Source organism: Lygodium microphyllum, chromosome 26 (assembly GCF_053477565.2).
Source record: "Lygodium microphyllum isolate KBCC chromosome 26, Lygodium_microphyllum_v1.1.10, whole genome shotgun sequence".
In the NCBI taxonomy this organism is placed as follows: Eukaryota; Viridiplantae; Streptophyta; class Polypodiopsida; order Schizaeales; family Lygodiaceae; genus Lygodium; species Lygodium microphyllum.
In genome coordinates this window covers 31,928,380-31,946,129 of record NC_141160.1, presented here as the reverse complement: position 1 = coordinate 31,946,129, position 17,750 = coordinate 31,928,380, and the positions used below count along the sequence as shown (strand labels likewise).

Sequence of the window (17,750 nt, the reverse complement as noted above, 5' to 3'; positions counted from 1 at the left end):
TCTCTTATTTAAAATATTACTAGCCCAATCTACATCTATGTAACCATACAAGACCAAGAATACATATGTTGCATAGAACAATGCATAGTCAAGTATAGACCTAATAGTGTAATGTGCATTGCGCTACATCTAAATGTGGGTTCCATGGAAGCTGCATGAACTGACTCTCCAAACCAACTATATAGTTTAGATATGTACTGGTGATCATCAAATAAATAAGGATGCCTACAATATTTCTATATATAGTGACATCCTCAATCACATCACACTCATGTACATAAGCTTGGTATTAATATGCAAAGGTATCGAGATTGGCTTACAATCAACCTTACCATACTTTTTCAGTATATATATAAAATATACCGCCTCTATGACAACCATATACTCTCTAGAGTCTTAAATATATTTATGCTAAAAAAATAGTGCAACTCTCCCAAATCCTTCATTTTAAACTTAACCTTAAGAAGCCTCTTCACCCGTTCATTCTTTGTCTCATATACATACATACATACATACATACATACATACATACATACATACATACATACATATATATATATATATATATATATGACCACAATACCCACATCACCCTCGCATACATAAATTAAGTGATCAACTTGTGCTCTATAGAATCCGATGCCAGCAAGATATTGTGTAATGTTATCATGCCATGCCATGGGTGCTTGCTTTAGCCTATATAAGTCTTTCCAAAGTTTGCATGCATAATCAAGATAATTGTCATCCACATAACTAAGTGGCTACTCAAATAAACTTCTTCTTGCAACTCCACATGCAAGAATGTATTTTTAACATCCATTTGATGCATAATCCAACCCTTTGATGTAGCCACTGCTATGACAACCCTCATAATAGCCATTTTAGTTTTATTAGAGAAAATATCTCCTCATAATCATACCATGAATCTACACATACCCTTTGGCAACTACCCTTACCTTATAGTGCTCAACTAATTCATTAAACTTATGTTTCACTTCATCAATCCATTTGCAACCAATAGATTTCTTACCTTCTAGTAAAGACACCAAATCCCATGTGCCATTCTCTTGAAGTGTAGCCATTTCTTCATCCATAGCATTATCCTAATGCTCATTTTCCATCGCATCCTCAAAAGTAGTGGACTCTATATCCTACACAACCTTAGCCATATATGCATAGTGACGGGCTGCACAACCATCATATGTTAATCATTGTATGGGCATTTTTACTCTGTTGATTGGTGTGGACTTGGATCACTAATAGGTGTATTATCATCCTCTTGTGCCTTCCTCACACCTATTCAAGATTCAGAGGGAGAGAGAGAGACAAAGACATGGAGCTGTAATAGAAAGTAGTAAACTCCCATTGTTCTCTTCTTCTCATTCTTCCATAATGCTTACTAGTATCTAATCACACATAACTGATAAACACACTAGGTCACTAACTGATCATACCACCTGTAGTTGAGTCTGACTGACTCAATTATTACAACACACATGTACTCCCCCTCAAGCTCAAGCTCAAGCTAACTGTTGTACTCCAAGTAGCTTTCTGAAATGCACAAACTTCTCTTTACCAAGTGATTTGGTAAAGATATTTGCTACCTGGTCTTCTGTCTTCACATGGAGTAGATCAATCTTTGCAGCAATTACCATCTCCCTGATAAAATAGTAATGAACTTCTATGTGTTTGGATCTAGCATGATAGACGGGGTTGCTAGCCAGCATCACACTACTGGGATTGTCACAATGCAATGTGACTTTGCTATCCAACTATATACCCAAGTTATGTAGCAGTTTCACAATCCAAACTGCTTTGCATGCCGCTAAGGCTGCACCCCTATATTCTGCCTCTGTACTAGATAAAGTAACGATCGGTTGCTTCTTACTACTCCAACTGATCATACTTCTACCCAGTAGCCCAATCAGCATCTGTATAACCTCGCAAGTCGAATGATTTCCCATGCTCATAAAACAGTCCACAATCAGCAGTACCCTTCATGTATCGCACAATCCTTTTGACTGCATCTAAGTGTGGCTTACAAGGTTTCTACATAAACTGGCTAATCAACCCCACTACATAACTCAGGATGGGTAATAGTAAGGTAAATTAGGCTACCCACCATTTATCTGTACATAGTGACATTCTCGATCTCAGTCCCAACATCAACTGCAAGTTTGACATTCTGATCCAATGGTATTTCTATGGCTTTACACTCATTTTTACGTAGTGATATTCTTGATCTCAGTCCCAACATTAACTACAAGTTTTACATTCAGATCCAATGGTATTTCTATGGCTTTACACTCCATCATGCCATATTTCAGCAACATATCATGAGCATACTATTTTTGTAATAGCCATATACCTTGAGGTGTAGGTACAACCTCAATCCTGAGAAAGTACTTCAGTTCACCAACATCCTTTACTTTGAATTCAGCCTGTAACATTGCTTTAATTTTAGTAATCCCATGATCATCATCTCTAGTGATGATCAAATCATCGACATAAATCACCAAAAAAACATAACCATGCTCTGTCTTCTTTGTAAACATGTTGTGATATGCATGGCCTATCTAAAAACCAAGCTACTACAAATAAGTGCTTATGCAAGCATTCCATGCTCTCGGTGCTTGTTTCAGCTCGTACACTGCCTTTTTCAACTTACACACATATGTTGGATAATCAGGATGTACATAACCCTCAGGTTGTTCCATATACACCTCTTCAAGCAAGTCACCATTCAAGAATGCATTTTTGACATCCATCTGCCATAATTTCTAGCCCTTAGAAGCCGCTAATGCAATAACTGTTCCCATTGTTGCCATCTTGGCAACTGGGCTGAAAGTCTCCTCATAATCTAGGCCGTATTGCTATGCATATCCCTTTGTAACTAGGTGGACTTTATACCTTTCCAATGAACCATTTGACTTGCATTTCATTTTATAAACCATTTGCAGCCAATGGGTACCTTGCCTTCAAGCAAACAGACCGATTCCCATGTCTCATTTTCAACCAATGCTACGTAGTCCTCATCCATGGCGGCACACTAATTCTCTTCTGTAAACTGCCTCACTGAACTTCATAGGTTCTCTATAGCCTGACACTTTAGTCATATATGCATAATTTTTGGTTGAATACCCACTGTATATTAGGCTATCAACTGGTTTTATGAACCTTTTAGACCTCCTCAACTACGGTGCACTCTAGGCTTGTCTCTCATGAGGTGGCACATACTTGCTTTGCCTTGCACCAGGTGCCATAAGTGATGGTATGCCCAATTCACTATTAAGACTGTCACTACCAGGTGACTCATATCCAGTTGTAAGTAGGTCAGTCACATCATCAAACATCTTTTCTTTGCCTTTATCCAATCTCCCCCTCACTGACATATCTATGTCAGTGGATGTAGTAGCGCAACTGCGGAGTCGTCCAAGACTAAACCATCACTTGTGGGGGCACTCATAGACGTACTAGTTGAAGGATAATTTTTAGCATAGCTAGGGCTAGTCGGTCCATCAGAGATCACTGCATTTGGATTACCATACCATGAGGCCAGCTCATCAAACTACATCCCTCCTGATCAGGGTTTCCCGAGTGGATGGATCATAGCATTTGTAAGCCTTTCTCTCCTATGCATAGCCAAGAAAAATACTTTTGACAGCTTTTGGGTCTAACTTCTTCCTCTTTTCATCAGGAACATCTACGTAGGCAATGCAACCAAATACTTTTAGGTCACTAATGTTGAGCTTGTGCCAATACAGATTCTCATAAGGAGTCAAATCATGAATCCCAGTTGTAGGTGTTTAGTTCAGCACATAAATTGTAGTAACCACTACTTCAGCCCAATAAGCATTTGGCAAATTCTTTTCATTAAGCATTGCCCTGGCACCTTCCATAAGCACCCGATTGCTTCTCTCTACCACATCATTATGTTGAGGTGTGTAACTGTATGTGAGCTACCTTTTTATGCCATATTTAACAAGGTACCTATCAAACTCTCTGGATACATATTCTCCACCTCCATCGAATCTCAAACATGAGATATAACAGCCAAGTTCATTTTTAGCATGCTTCTTAAAGTCCTTAAAGACATCTAGCACCTCATCCTTGTGCTTCAAAATGTATAGCCATGTGTATTAGTTGAAATCATCAATGAAGGATACATAATACCTAGCACCACCAAAAGATGCATTATGGGCAGGACCCCATACATCCGAATGTATCAACTACAAGGCCAAGAATTGTTTCTGACATGTCTCATGAACAAAAATCTTGCTTATTTCCCATACTGACAAGTAGAGCATATATGTCCAAGATTAATATACTTGAACTTTGGCAAGCCAAGTGCAACCTCTTTCTGTTGCATATTTTTCAGCTTTTGTATGTTAACATGACTAATAAGTTTGTGCCATATTTCTACATCCCGAACTACTCCATTATCGTGGGCAAACATGGCTGCCTTCAATTCCGGGATAGATGCATCCAAAGTAAACATTCTGCTATCTCTATTGCCTTTTGTAATCAATTTACAACCATGTGCATATTCATCAATAAAACAACCATCCGTATTGAATTTGACTTGCGGATTTTGTTCTACAGCCATCTGCCTAACCGATAGTAAATTCTTGGTAATAGAAGGTACATGTAGTACATCATGTAGGCTCTTCTTTCTGCCATCAAGCATGAGTAACTAGATCACACCTATATGCTAAATATCATTATGTATATCATCACTAGTACAAACAAATCCATGAGACCTTGCTACTAACTCATCAAACCATTCACCATGAGGAGTCATATGATTGGATGGTCCTGAGTCTATGTACTATTTCTCATCTTTGCCTTGCTCTTGAGTTTATGTACTATTTAGCTAGGAAGGTCAAATTATGTATATATTTATGATATACTTTAATATGAGACATAGTAGATTGAGACTTTTAGAATGAACTATATTGAAATGTTTGAACCTTATGCACAAAAAGTAGTCCTCTCTTTTGGGGCATCTTTTCTCCTAATATAGAAAACTAATAATTAACATAATATATAATGGCTATTGTCTTTTGCATTGTGTATTTGGAAAAATAAAGACATTATTAAAGATTTAAAAAAAAATTATACTATTGAAATTGTAATCAAAATGTGACTTTTTTGTCTAATTGTACTTGGTCCAAAAAATTTTAAATAGAGGAATTTGATCTCAAGTTGGAGAGAGAGAGAGAGAGAGAGAGAGAGAGAGAGAGAGAGAGAATGTGTGTGTGTGTGTGTGTATTTTGATAAAGGTCCAAAGTTATTAATGTAAGAGAAGCCCAAAGGTAGTATTGTAGTATTATAGGAGAGAGTTGCTATAATTATTTAAGCCATGCATAGAGAGAGAGAGAGAGAGAGAGAGAGAGAGTGTGTGTGTGTGTGTGTGTGTGTGTGAGTGAGTGAGTGAGTGTGTGTTGACAAAGATCCAAACCTATTAATGTCTAGGAAAAGCCCACATGTAGTATTGTAAGAGAAAGTTAAAAGAACTTTTTAAATTCACACATATACACATACATGAACACACACACACACACATACAGAGAAAATATGTGTATATGTGTGTGTATTGATAAAGGTCCAAAGCTATCAATATAGGAGAAGTCCAAAGGTAGTATTGTGGTATTATAGGAGAGAGTTGCTAGAATTTTTTAAAGCCACAAGGGGGGAGAGAGAGAGAGATATATATATATATAGAGAGAGAGAGAGAGATTATGTGTGTGTGTGTTGATAAAAATTCAAAGCTATTAATGTGTAAGAAAGATCCAAATATAATATTATGGTATTGAGAGAGAGAGAGAGAGAGAGAGAGAGAGAGAGAGAGAGTGTGTGTGTGTGTGTGTGTATGTATGTATGTGTAAAGATCCAAGGATATTAATGTAGGAGAGGGTCTAAGGTAGTACTATAGGAGAGTCTGTTAGAATTTTTTGAAGCCAAAGAAGGGGTCATGCACTCTCTGTTATAATACTGGAGTACTACTTTTGGGCCTCTTCTACATTAATTTGAAAAAGGTACCTCTCTATCCAAACTACTTTTCACATTTCTTTCTTTTCTCTCTTATCAATGATTTTTTAAAAGATACCTCTTTCTTGTGTCTCATTAATAACTCTCTCTCTCTCTCTCTCTCTCTCTCTCTCTCTCTCTCTCTCATCCAAAAGTTATTTTTATCTCTCTCTTTTCCATTGAGTCCTAATACCCTTCCAATTTAAATTCCTTACATTCAAAGTATCTAGAATGTATTTTTTATTTTAAAAACTAGGCAAAACATTGATTTATTACTTAGTCAAGGTGGATTAGAGTTTATATGAGCAATAATATTTAAAGATATGTATTTAGTTTTGTAATATATACTAGATAAGCCTACCTTAATTTGTCTCTCTATGTGTATATGTGTATGCATGCATGCATGCACATGTGTGTCTCATTAAGAACGTGTTTCTATATCTTTTTCTTATTCAAATGCCTTGATTTGTCTCTCTATATGTATGTGCATATGCACCATGCATGGCTATGTGTGTCTCATTTAAGAACTTGTTTCTATATCTCTCTCTTATTCAAAAACTATTATCATTAAAAATCTATCTCTCTCCCTCTATTTCATTTATATATACATATATATGTGTTCATGCATTTATGTATGTATCTTATAAGTCCGAATGCGTGTGTGTGTGCACACACACACACACACACACACATGAACACACATATGATTAGTTCAAAGAAGTATAACTATATTTTATAGCCTATGAATATTAATATTACAACAACATGATGTTAAGTTAGCAAATACATGCACAATGAGAGATCAAGATGATGCTCTCTCTCTCTCTCTCTCTCTCTCTCTCTCTCTCTCTCTCTCTCTCTCTCTCTCTCTCTCTCTCTCATTAAGCATATTGATTGAGCATCAAATTTATCCTTAATTTCACCAATCAATATCCTCTCTTGCCACCATAATAAATAATTCAAAAATATGCAAGCTTTAATAAGAGTTTTTATTTTTTAACCAATGTTTAATGAGGTTGCCAGAGCCATGTATAAAGAAAAATGTTTAGTGAGTATTTGGAATGTATACAAATGTAGACATGTTTATACACCAATCCATGCTTATTGAAGAGAACTTACATCTCATATTTGGAAAGAGAAATTTTTTTCTAACATCGCCTATAGTGTGATTAGCAAAGAAAATACTCTACTAATTCTTATAGCAATTGCATTTTATTTTCTTGGAAAAAAACGTACATACATCTCTTGGTTAGCTATGATCAAATTTATGATAATGTTTTACTATCATTGTCTATCAGATTGTGGAACAATAATACACTTGCCACATATCAATGTAATATAAATCTAGATCCAGATTGCTTGTAGAAATTATTTTGTATTGTAAATGTGTGTGTGTGTGTGTGTGTGTGAGCTCTATATATCAGTAAAGAGAGAATTGTTTGTTCCAAGACATATCATAATCTAATGTAATACAAGTTCTTGGAGTGCTTATACAAATGTTTTCATATTGCAAATATGAGAGAGAGAGAGAGAGAGAGAGAGAGAGAGAGAACTATCTGTTGAAACACCTTTCATAATACAATATAGTATAGATTTTATCAATCCAGAGTGCTAGCACAAACTACTTTTGGATTGAGAGAGAGAGAGAGAGAGAGAGAGAGAGAGAGAGAGAGAGAGAGAGAGAGAGAGAGAGAGAGAGAGAGAGAGAAGGTGGTGGTGAAGGTAATGATGGCGATGGTGGTGGTAGAGCTAGCGGCAGTAGCAACGGTAGTGGTCATGGTCGTGGTAGAAGTGGAAATGGAGGTGGGTACATCTAAGGCTGGAGTAAGTGAACTATGTGGAATAAGAATAGAGGGGTTGCCAAAAAAAAATTTCTCAAAAGCTCACTCAAAAAACTCTCTTCTTACCCTTCCCCATACTTCTTAGGTGTGCCTTGCCCTTGATGGCCCTAAGTAAATGTGGAGGAAAATGGAAAAAGGGCTAGGGGGTTAAAGACAAATCTGATCAACGTAGGTAACCTAACGTACCTAGCTTGAGCACTCCTAGATGTAGTGTATTGACCACATGAGTGCATATTTCTTTTTCTATTCTTATGTTTTTCTCTTGTTTCTTTTCTTTTTTGATCTCTCTTATTTTCCTTGGCTTTTACTTTTCTCTTTGAATAAATGGATGCCATACAACTAGGCTTGCAATCTTAGAAAGTTTGAAATGGAAGTATAAGGATATGAATAGCTAACTAAAAATAGTAAACTTGGCTCTCAGAATGGTTGGCGCACTCAAGAGCATACAACAGATACAAAGCTAGAATAATCAAAGCACAATGACTTGCCAATGAAGTTGTTGAAGAGGAACTGTTATGTTGATAAAAGCTTATTTTGGTGTTGAAGAAAATTGCAACTTCTCCTAAGGAGCTAGATGGGCATTATATTGAAGTCAAGGCATATCTTGGTTGGAATATTTGGGCCTCAATGTTAAAGGTTTCCTCGTGTCTTTCTCTCTTGTTTGAGGGTCTAGGATGATATTTCAATTTGATGTTTCCATAGCTTAGGATCTTCAAGAAAAACATTTATCATCTTTAATACTTAAAAGACCAAGTTAGAAATTTTGGTAGCAATTTGAGATTTGGGTACCATTCTTTCTAGTCACATGGCATGCAACTTCAGGAGATCAATTCTTTGCATGAAGTGGTGAGTTGGGTTTTCTATATTTATACAAATAAGCAATGTTTCCAAGTGAAGTTATGCAATCCTAAAGGCTTACAACTTGTGCTCAAGGGATTGTAAGTGTAAGTCCCTATCTCGAGCCTTTCACCAAGTTGAAAGATCTTAAAACTTGTTTTGAATGTCCGCAAGAAGTTCTAGCATGATAAGCTAGCCTACAAACATTCCTTGGGGCTCACATCTACTATTGTACATATAAATATTGATCAATTTGTGTGACTCAAAAAAAGATGAGATGTGACAGTATAATGGCTTTAGGTTAATGTGTAAGATTCAATCTTATGTGACATTTTCATGCTACAAGGAAAAATCAAATAAAATAAACCTACAGTATAGAACAATAGTATCAATCAAAACGTTTTGAAAAGATATTACTAGCTTTGAGGGTCCAAAAACTTTTATCTTAACATCATCTCTTCAAGATTTCTTTTTACTAAACATCCAAGATCATCATCTACATGTGTATTCTTAAAGCTCACTTTTAGAATGAGACTTGCTAATATTGAATTTTGATCGTCACCTTCTAACAAACTCTTCACACTCTTTTTCTAGGTCAAGGCTTGCCATCCTCCAAATTTTAAAATTCTTGGGAAATAGAATTATATTTAGTAGCCCTTACTACAATGCCATGTGCATAAGATGAGGGCTTTGAGGCTCATCCAAATTTTGTAGTTGCGACTTGCTTTTCAAAATAAGGCATCCAAGTTCATCTTCAAGCTTTGGTGCAGCAAACTTAATGGGTATTTTCAAGTGGAAAGCTCATATCCCAACTCCCATTTGTACATTCTCACGTATTCATATAACTACAAATAAAACAATCTACCAAAGGCATGCTAACCACATCATATATGAACAAGCAAAGTGATGATAGTCGATTTACCATCAAGAAAGAAAAGTGATATGAGATTCAAAGAGTCCCCATATACATGATCATATTTCCCATTATTTGATAAGATAACCCAATATTTAAGGCTCGAAAAGTTTGTGTTGGTGGACTAACAATTATGTTTAATATACATGCTAAACTGCTCTTACTTGATCTTAATCCTCCTTGTGAATGCATGTAGCCAAGGCCACTCCTTTTGCTCTTGCTTGAAGTTAAACCTATTTACAAGTACCATGCATTGTCTATATGCGATCACGATTAATGCTAGAAGGGATTATCACGAGTAGGCACTCATGGACCCGTAGATTCATTTCCCTGAACTTAACAGATGTGGGCTCTTTTCTGAGTAGAAATTCCACCTTACCAATTTGTCTAGTGCAAGTAATTTCTCGCCCATTTACTAATTTGACAAGCAAAATAGGTGCAGCTACAATGGCTATTCCTAATCTTCTTACACAAGCTGGTGAGATGAAGGAATGAGTACTGCCATAGTTAATCAAGGTTTTGAATTTTTTACCTTGGTAATCCGATGGAGTTTGGATCATCGAAAATTGGTGATTTGGCCCCTTTTTATGGAGAGCAGCATGAATTGATGCCTCTCAATCTCAACTTCCATGGACGGGTCTTCTCCTTCATTGATTTTCCTCATGGTAATATTGGAATTTTTTGCCCTTTCAATTGCTGCACAACTCGACTCTACCGCCACGAGTAGCCCTAGCTTGTCCACTAAATTTCCTTTGACGATGATCTTCGCCAAGTTCAAGACATTCTCTTTTGAAGTGCCTAGGTTCCTTGCAATAAAAACATCGAAGATTCTAGTCATTTCCTTGAGTGGGTACAAAGTCACTAACTGCATTTGCCTTTGACTTCTTCTATTTGCCTTAACTTTGTCCTTATGCCCTTTTAAATTGAGCCTTCAAATCTAAAGGACACATTGATTCCAATTGAGTGTTCATTGGTGGATGTAGCCTATCACAAAACTTAGAGACATTGGGAAATACTCATTGTTTGGGCATATTTTAACAAGGAGACAAATTTTGAGTAGTAGGCCTCCAGAGACAGGCCCAACTCTTTCAACTTAAAGAACTCATTCATCTTTTGAGTTCTGTATGTAGGTGGCATGTACCTTCCAGACACTCCTTTTTTTAGCTTATTCCAAGTTATTGTGCTTTTCGTGACTGCTCAGTCTTTACACCATTGCTTGCATCATAGCTTAGCTCTGCCGGTGAGTTTAAGCTTGGCAATCATAGCCTGGTCTGTAGTAGGTGATGTTCCTGATGCATTAAAGTATTCCTTCATGGATTCAATCCATACTTTGGCATCGGCTTCAACAGTATTCCCTTTCCCATCCAATTATAGTGGCTTGATTTGTTTGAGAAGAAACTTCTTCTCTTGTGCCTCTGCCAGGCTTAGTGCAGGAACAAGATTCTGATTCTACGTTTGGGGTTGTATCTAGTTTCAATTTAAACTTTCATGTTAAGATTTCATTTGCACATATCTTCACAACTTATCTCAATGCTAGATTATTTTTCATCAATGATGTGCAACAAGACAGATAATCATAAAATTCTCACTTATCCATAAAGAGGCATAAGCCTTAAGTACAATTATTCGAGGATGGATAGAGATAGGCTGGGATGATTTTTCTTTCAAGAGATACATCAGTGCCAGGTTAATAATTCCTTATTGGATTCAGCTACGGAAATAGAATAGTAATATGGGTTTGGGGAATGGATTCTTAGGAAGCGTATGTCAAGGGAAGTTTTGGAAATCCTTGTTTTTGATAGCCGTGATGTTCGTTTTGCCCCATTACTTTAATTCTATCTATCAAAAAGACCTTCACCACCTCCTCATAGATGTGGCAAGTTTTTTCTACTTGTAAGTGTTTGATGTGCAAGATCAAGTTCACACATGCCTCATGGAAGATGAATAACTTGACAATCTTCAAGTCCTCCAACCATTTTAGCCTCTTCTGATTGTTTTTAAGATAGGCAAGCGGGTTGGCATCTATGTAGCAATAACCTGCACTCCAAGTCCAATGCCTTTCCCCATACAATGGTGAAGGGCTGTGGAGGCAATCCAAGATCCCCATCATGTTGGTTCTTCTACGATAACATAGTAGCTATGGATGGGGAGTCTAGATAGGACCCCAAATGGTAGAAGATAGAAGCATCTACAATCACTACCTCCACTACATTGTCGTTGTCTGCAAACTATGATGGCTATGTTAAGGAACTCTTGTCCCAGGTGGAAAGGGTGAAAGAGGAAAAGAAGGTGGAAATTTTCAAACTAGAAGCAGAGAAAGATGTGTTAGTGGCTTTCGAACTCGAGAAAACATGCTAAGTAGCTGGGTGTCAATGCAGAATAAGTGAGTTGAACGTGGCTCTTAGGGCCAAGGAGGAGCAATAGGACAGCTGGCGAAGAAAACTTGAAGACAAAAATCAAGAGCTAATGGGGCTTCAAAGGTATTATAAGCTCCTAATCCTACAAAAAGAAGAGTTGCAAGAACAGATGGAGAGGGTCCAAGACACCATGGAGGATGTGCAGTATCATCACCAGTCTCCACAAATCCTGGTTTTTCCATTTTCCTTGCATCCTGCATCCATTCTGCATGAGCTATCATGTGGTTTGATGCACCTGAGTCAACATACCACACATCGTTTCTTTCTTCTGCACTTGTCACAAAATTGGTCATGTGCTGCACCATAAACAAATGCTCATTTCTGTCATCACCCTGTCTAATAGAAGATGCATAATTTCCTTGTTGCAATTTTTCATTCATGATATCATTCTGCTTTTTATAGCAGTCTTTAGCCATATGACCCATTTTACCACAGTAGTAGCATTCAACATTGCTGTTTGCATTTTGGCCTCTTTGCCATCCACCACGACCTCTTTGGCTCCCCCTGCCTCTAGAGATACCACGTCCTCCTCCATAGGACTGGTTTTCTTGAGTTTGCTGCATATTTTGATTTCTACCACGGCCTCCAGATCGGCCTCCTCTACCTCTACCTCTACCTCTACCTCTTCCAGCATTTGAGTAGAAGACAACTTCTTTTGAAGTTCCTCCTGAAGAAGATGCACCACCATTTCTTTGCTCGTCAGAAATTAGAAGAGCAATCAACTCCTTAAAATCAGGAAATCTTTCATGGACGGAAATGGATGTTCGGAACTGTGCATAATCCTTTCCTAGACCATTCAAGGTCACAGAAACTAAATCATCATCTTCCACTGGCGACCCAATGGAAGCAAGTGCATCTGCAATCTTCTTTACCTTCATGTGGTAGTCATTGATGCTCATACTTTCTCTTTGCACATTCTGTAACTCTTGCTTGAGCTGCATTTTCCTGGCTTGCGTATTTGTGCTATACATTTTTGACAAAGTATCCCATGCCTCCTTTGGTGTACTTGCATCTTGAATATGCACAATCATAGAGTCTGAAATGCTGATAGACAGCCAGTACATAACTTTCCTGGCTCTCTCATGCCATGCTTTAGATGCCTGCATTTGCTGTTGATTGGGAACATTAGGAAGAACTGGTTCTTCTTCATTTCCTGCAACGAATTCCCAATATCCTTTTCCCATAAGGAAATTCATCATTCTAAACTTCCATGCTTGGAAGTTGTCCTTGTCAAGCTTTTCAGTGACAATCTATGAAAGAGAATCAGACGCCATTACAGAACATTGCAAAAAATTTTGTCACTGCAAAGAACACATCTTCAGCCTCACAAGGGCAAATTTGCAAAACTAACAAAAGTGGTATTTGACCACACAGTCACTTCCTAGTGACGATTTTGCATCAACAGGCAACAAGGATGATTCTGTAACTCCCAATGTCTCTGCGCACAAGCATACGATGCAATTTCTACAGTAACTTTTCATCGACCTGTAGAATAGTGGTCGCAAAGCATAAAACAGGGCCTTTTCCTGAGTGCATGCAGAAAACTTCTGCCTCCAAAACAGGCCCCGAAATGGCCTCAAATCAAAAAAACAGAGCAACCAAGGGCTAAAGCCCTTACCCGAGTATATACTGCCCTCTTGCTATACTGCGAAGGGCGTCTCAATCTGAGACAATGCACTCTTGCACTTTCCGGCTGTGCTACCTGCAGAGACTTGCTCCCAAAACAGAAAAATGAAAGCAACACTGGTCCTCTTACTAGAACACCGGGAACTTGGTTTGCTTTCTTGAGCTCCTTACCACGAACAGGGCTCTGATACCATGTCAAGATTGTGGGAGAGAAGGAAGGAGTCTCACTTGTAGCTTTCTTGCTTGCACAATGGGGGAATACACACAAAGGTGGAGGCTGAAAACAGTTTTCGTCTTCTTAGTTGTGTAAGCCAAAAGAACTCAAGTACATAGAAATAGAAGAACCCGTCTCAAACCAAGCTCAACTAACTAAGGTGGCATACTAACTGAGCCACGAACTAGAGTAGATAAGGATAGCTGTCATCTAGCTATTATTCATGGGCGGTGTACCAACCGCATCTGCAATGTCAAGTCGGTGACATAAATGCACAACGGTCACCCTGGCATATCACGAGTGGAGCTCGATATCTCAACAGATTCATCCTTTCCAAAGGTTAGAAAACTTTCCCAAAGTCACACATACATTCTACAGAACACTTACAGAAGGTCTACAGAATAGTCACAGTACAGCACGAACAGCTACAGTACAGTTACAGTACAGAGACAGAGCTGAGATAGAGGCTCTACAGAGGGTTTATAGAAGGTTACAAAAGGTCATCAGAACCTCATAAATCCTACTCAAACCATTCCAAACTATCAAAAACTATTCAATAAGCTTTCAAAAGATCTCAATCTTCATCAATCATCAATCCATGCTTCATACAGAAGACAATCAAAACAAAACAGAAGCTATACAAAAGGTATATAGAACCAATCAGAACCTATCAGAACATCACAGAATCTCATATCTCCACTGAGAATCATCACGAACTTCCAAAATATAATCAATATCATCCAAAACACTCTCAAATACTTCCATTAACAATCATAAATCACTCTAAATCCATCAAAAATCAATCATTCAGTCCTCAAAAACAACAAAAATTAGTCAAAAATTCAGTCTTTTTCCACTCTCAACATATCCCCACACTTAGAAAGGAAGCGTCCTCGTGACCTAAGGAAAAGAAGAATATAAGTTCACTAAAGAGCTCAATTTTGTCATTCGTCAGATCTTCAATAATCTTACCAAAACACGACCCCAACTTATCACCTGTATCTGATAGAAAAAACAACTAAAGGAAAACTCCATTATTCAATAACTCATCTGATTAATCATTTAAAAACCATAACAAATTTGTAAAGGATATAAGAGGTTCTCTTCAGCTTTCCACCATAGGATTTTTATCCACCAGCAATCTTTTGAAAAGAAATCTCGAACAAGTATTTGCAATCAACACGAACTCATCACATACAATTAAGACAACACATACACAAACACTAACACAACCATCTGAATGACACCTCCAAAAAGAGATATATCATTAAGAAGCTTCCAAAATACATTGCAAAGGCATCAATGAAGATGATCCCTTTTAAAAGCTTGGTGGTTTCCTTTTCCTTCTGCCTCTCCTACCCTTAAATCTCCCCTTTGACTCTTTCTATCTCATTATCTTGAACATGAGTAGAAGTACCAATTATGTGACAATTCAAAGATTTCTTTTTTTCAAACTATTCCTTTTTTTATTTCCTTCAACAGAAACAATAATCCAATGAATTTAGACAAGGAGAATATATCGAGCATATTATAGCAACTTTATAGATTACTAAGAAAGCATAATCAAAATAGATAACAAAATTATATTTTCAAGGCAAAAAAGAGAATTTGGAATGAGAATAAAGCAGTACTAAGTCTTGGGTTTGTATCTAAGTAGCCAATCTCTTTCGGATTGAAAGGGAAATCAGGAAAGATTTTTCCGAATGTTGGAATCCCTCCCAGAGGCAAAACCTTTCCTTCACAAAGAATCAAAGAGATTCTTTAGAATAGTTATGAATAGTGATGGAAATTTGCGGGTAGCAATGATCCAGATTAGACCCTCACGAGAAGAATAACCAAATTGCTTAAGTTACGAAAAGTTATATTTAAAAATATATAGAATAAAAAATAGATATATCTACTGTAGATAATTTCATTTTTCTCAATGCTTCCATTCGAATTGGTAAGGTAAGGAATATCGGAAAAGGCTAAACCCTTTATTATTACCATATTTTTTTCTTATTAGTTATAATAAGAATTTTTTAAAACACTTCAAAATAGTTTATGGGGGGGGGGGGGGGGGGTTAGTTTACCTGGCAGTCCACCCTTGTCATTAATTTTACATTATGATATTAATCATATTCTATTGATTATAGAAAAAAAGAAGTTGAATTGTATATAAAAACGCAGTATTGTCGTGCCTGTAGCACATAGCAGTAAAAAAAAAATAGATATAACATATTCATAATATAAAAAATATATATAAAGATGGGTTGTGGGAACAAAATAATAAACCGAACCTAATCTTGGAATCTAATTCTGCCAGTAGATGTTCAATTAGCCCTTTATCGGACTTGAACCGATGTCTTATGCCTTACCATGGCATTACTCTACCGCTGAGTTAAAAGGGCTTGTAGATATGCATTATTGAAAATGTAGAGTGGAAAACACTTGTAGCAAGACTATCTACTTCAATTAATTGAATTTAACCTTTCATTGAAAGGCTCCCCCCATTCTTTTTTCTCCCTTGTAAAACACAATTCAATGAACACTCTTTGATTGAATATCAAAAAGAATGTTTCACCAATTATTCCAAGATATATAACCTTGGCTCCAACGATAAGAAGAAGATATGACAAAGGAAGCAACTAAGTGTCATAAAAAGTATTGACGAATTTTCACGTTTTTCTTTTAATTTACAAGATGGAAACCTAAAAGAAGTACATAGAAGGGTTTAATTTAAAAGGATTTTTTGATTGCTTCTTGAAATTCTTAAGAAATAGGGCTTTAATTTGATAAATCAACGGAGAAAAAGAATTGGATTGAAGGGATTAGGGTCATATAATTGGACTATTTCAAAGATGAATGAACATATTCCTTTGCGGAGACAGGATTTGAACCCGTGACCTTAAGGTTATGAGCCTTGCAAGCTACCAGTCTACTCTACCCGGCGTGGCTAACCCCCTTTTCAATGTAATTACTATACATTTTTTTCAATAATTACATTGAACATCAGTAATTCCTTAGTCAAATACTAAATAGAGAAGGGGACTAATGGCTTGTTGAATTACCTCAAGGATTTCCTCTGTATGAAGTGTAAAGAAGGATTACCCTTTAATCACCAACTTGCTTTTTTTAAACCAGGTAACAAACAAGCATGTGCCATTTCATGCAATACGTGCCTGGATAAACCAAAATATCGAGAATTTGATCTAGGTCGTCCGGTTAGCGAGCATCGATTACGTAAGCGAGTGGGAATACTGCTGCACGCAAAGGACCGCAACATTTGTAGAATCTCCAACTTCTTTTGTATCGATGAACTCTTTTTCATCTCCGGTTTCATGGATTGACGAACACAATCATACTTCTTTACCAATTTCTCTTTCCTTTTCTCTTTTTCAATAAGACTCTTTTTTGCCATGATTAATGAATAAAAAATATTGAAATAAAATTTTGGATTGAACCAACTATATTCATAATTTTTCCTTCTATCCTACTTTTTTTTTCTCAAGAATAAGTTCAAGTCGTGAACGAGACGGGTTGAGCTTACCCTTGGATTGTTTCAAAACAAAGATAAGCTCAATGCAAGGGCAGAATAGCGAGTATACATAAATGGAAACACTCTATCTTTTTTTTTGTATATCTAACCAAATTTATCGGATGTAGACGCAATGAGGAATGCGGCGTAGGTGAATACGTAACCTACAGAAAAATGTGCCAATCCCACTAATCTTGCTTGAACGATTGAAAGAGCTACTGGTTTATCTTTCCATCGTATCAAATTAGCCAGGGGTGTACGCTCATGGGCCCAAGCTAGAGTTTCAATCAATTCCTACCAGTATCCTCGCCAAGATATGAGAAACATGAATCCAGTAGCCCAAACGAGATGACCA

General features: G+C 37.0%; 1 non-coding gene across 1 annotated transcript; it reads right to left on the bottom strand.

The window, feature by feature from the left end:
• Positions 1-16,196: 16,196 nt before the first annotated feature.
• Positions 16,197-16,268, bottom strand: TRNAT-GGU (transfer RNA threonine (anticodon GGU)). The gene has a single exon. It is a non-coding gene; the product is annotated as a tRNA-Thr (tRNA).
• Positions 16,269-17,750: the final 1,482 nt, after the last annotated feature.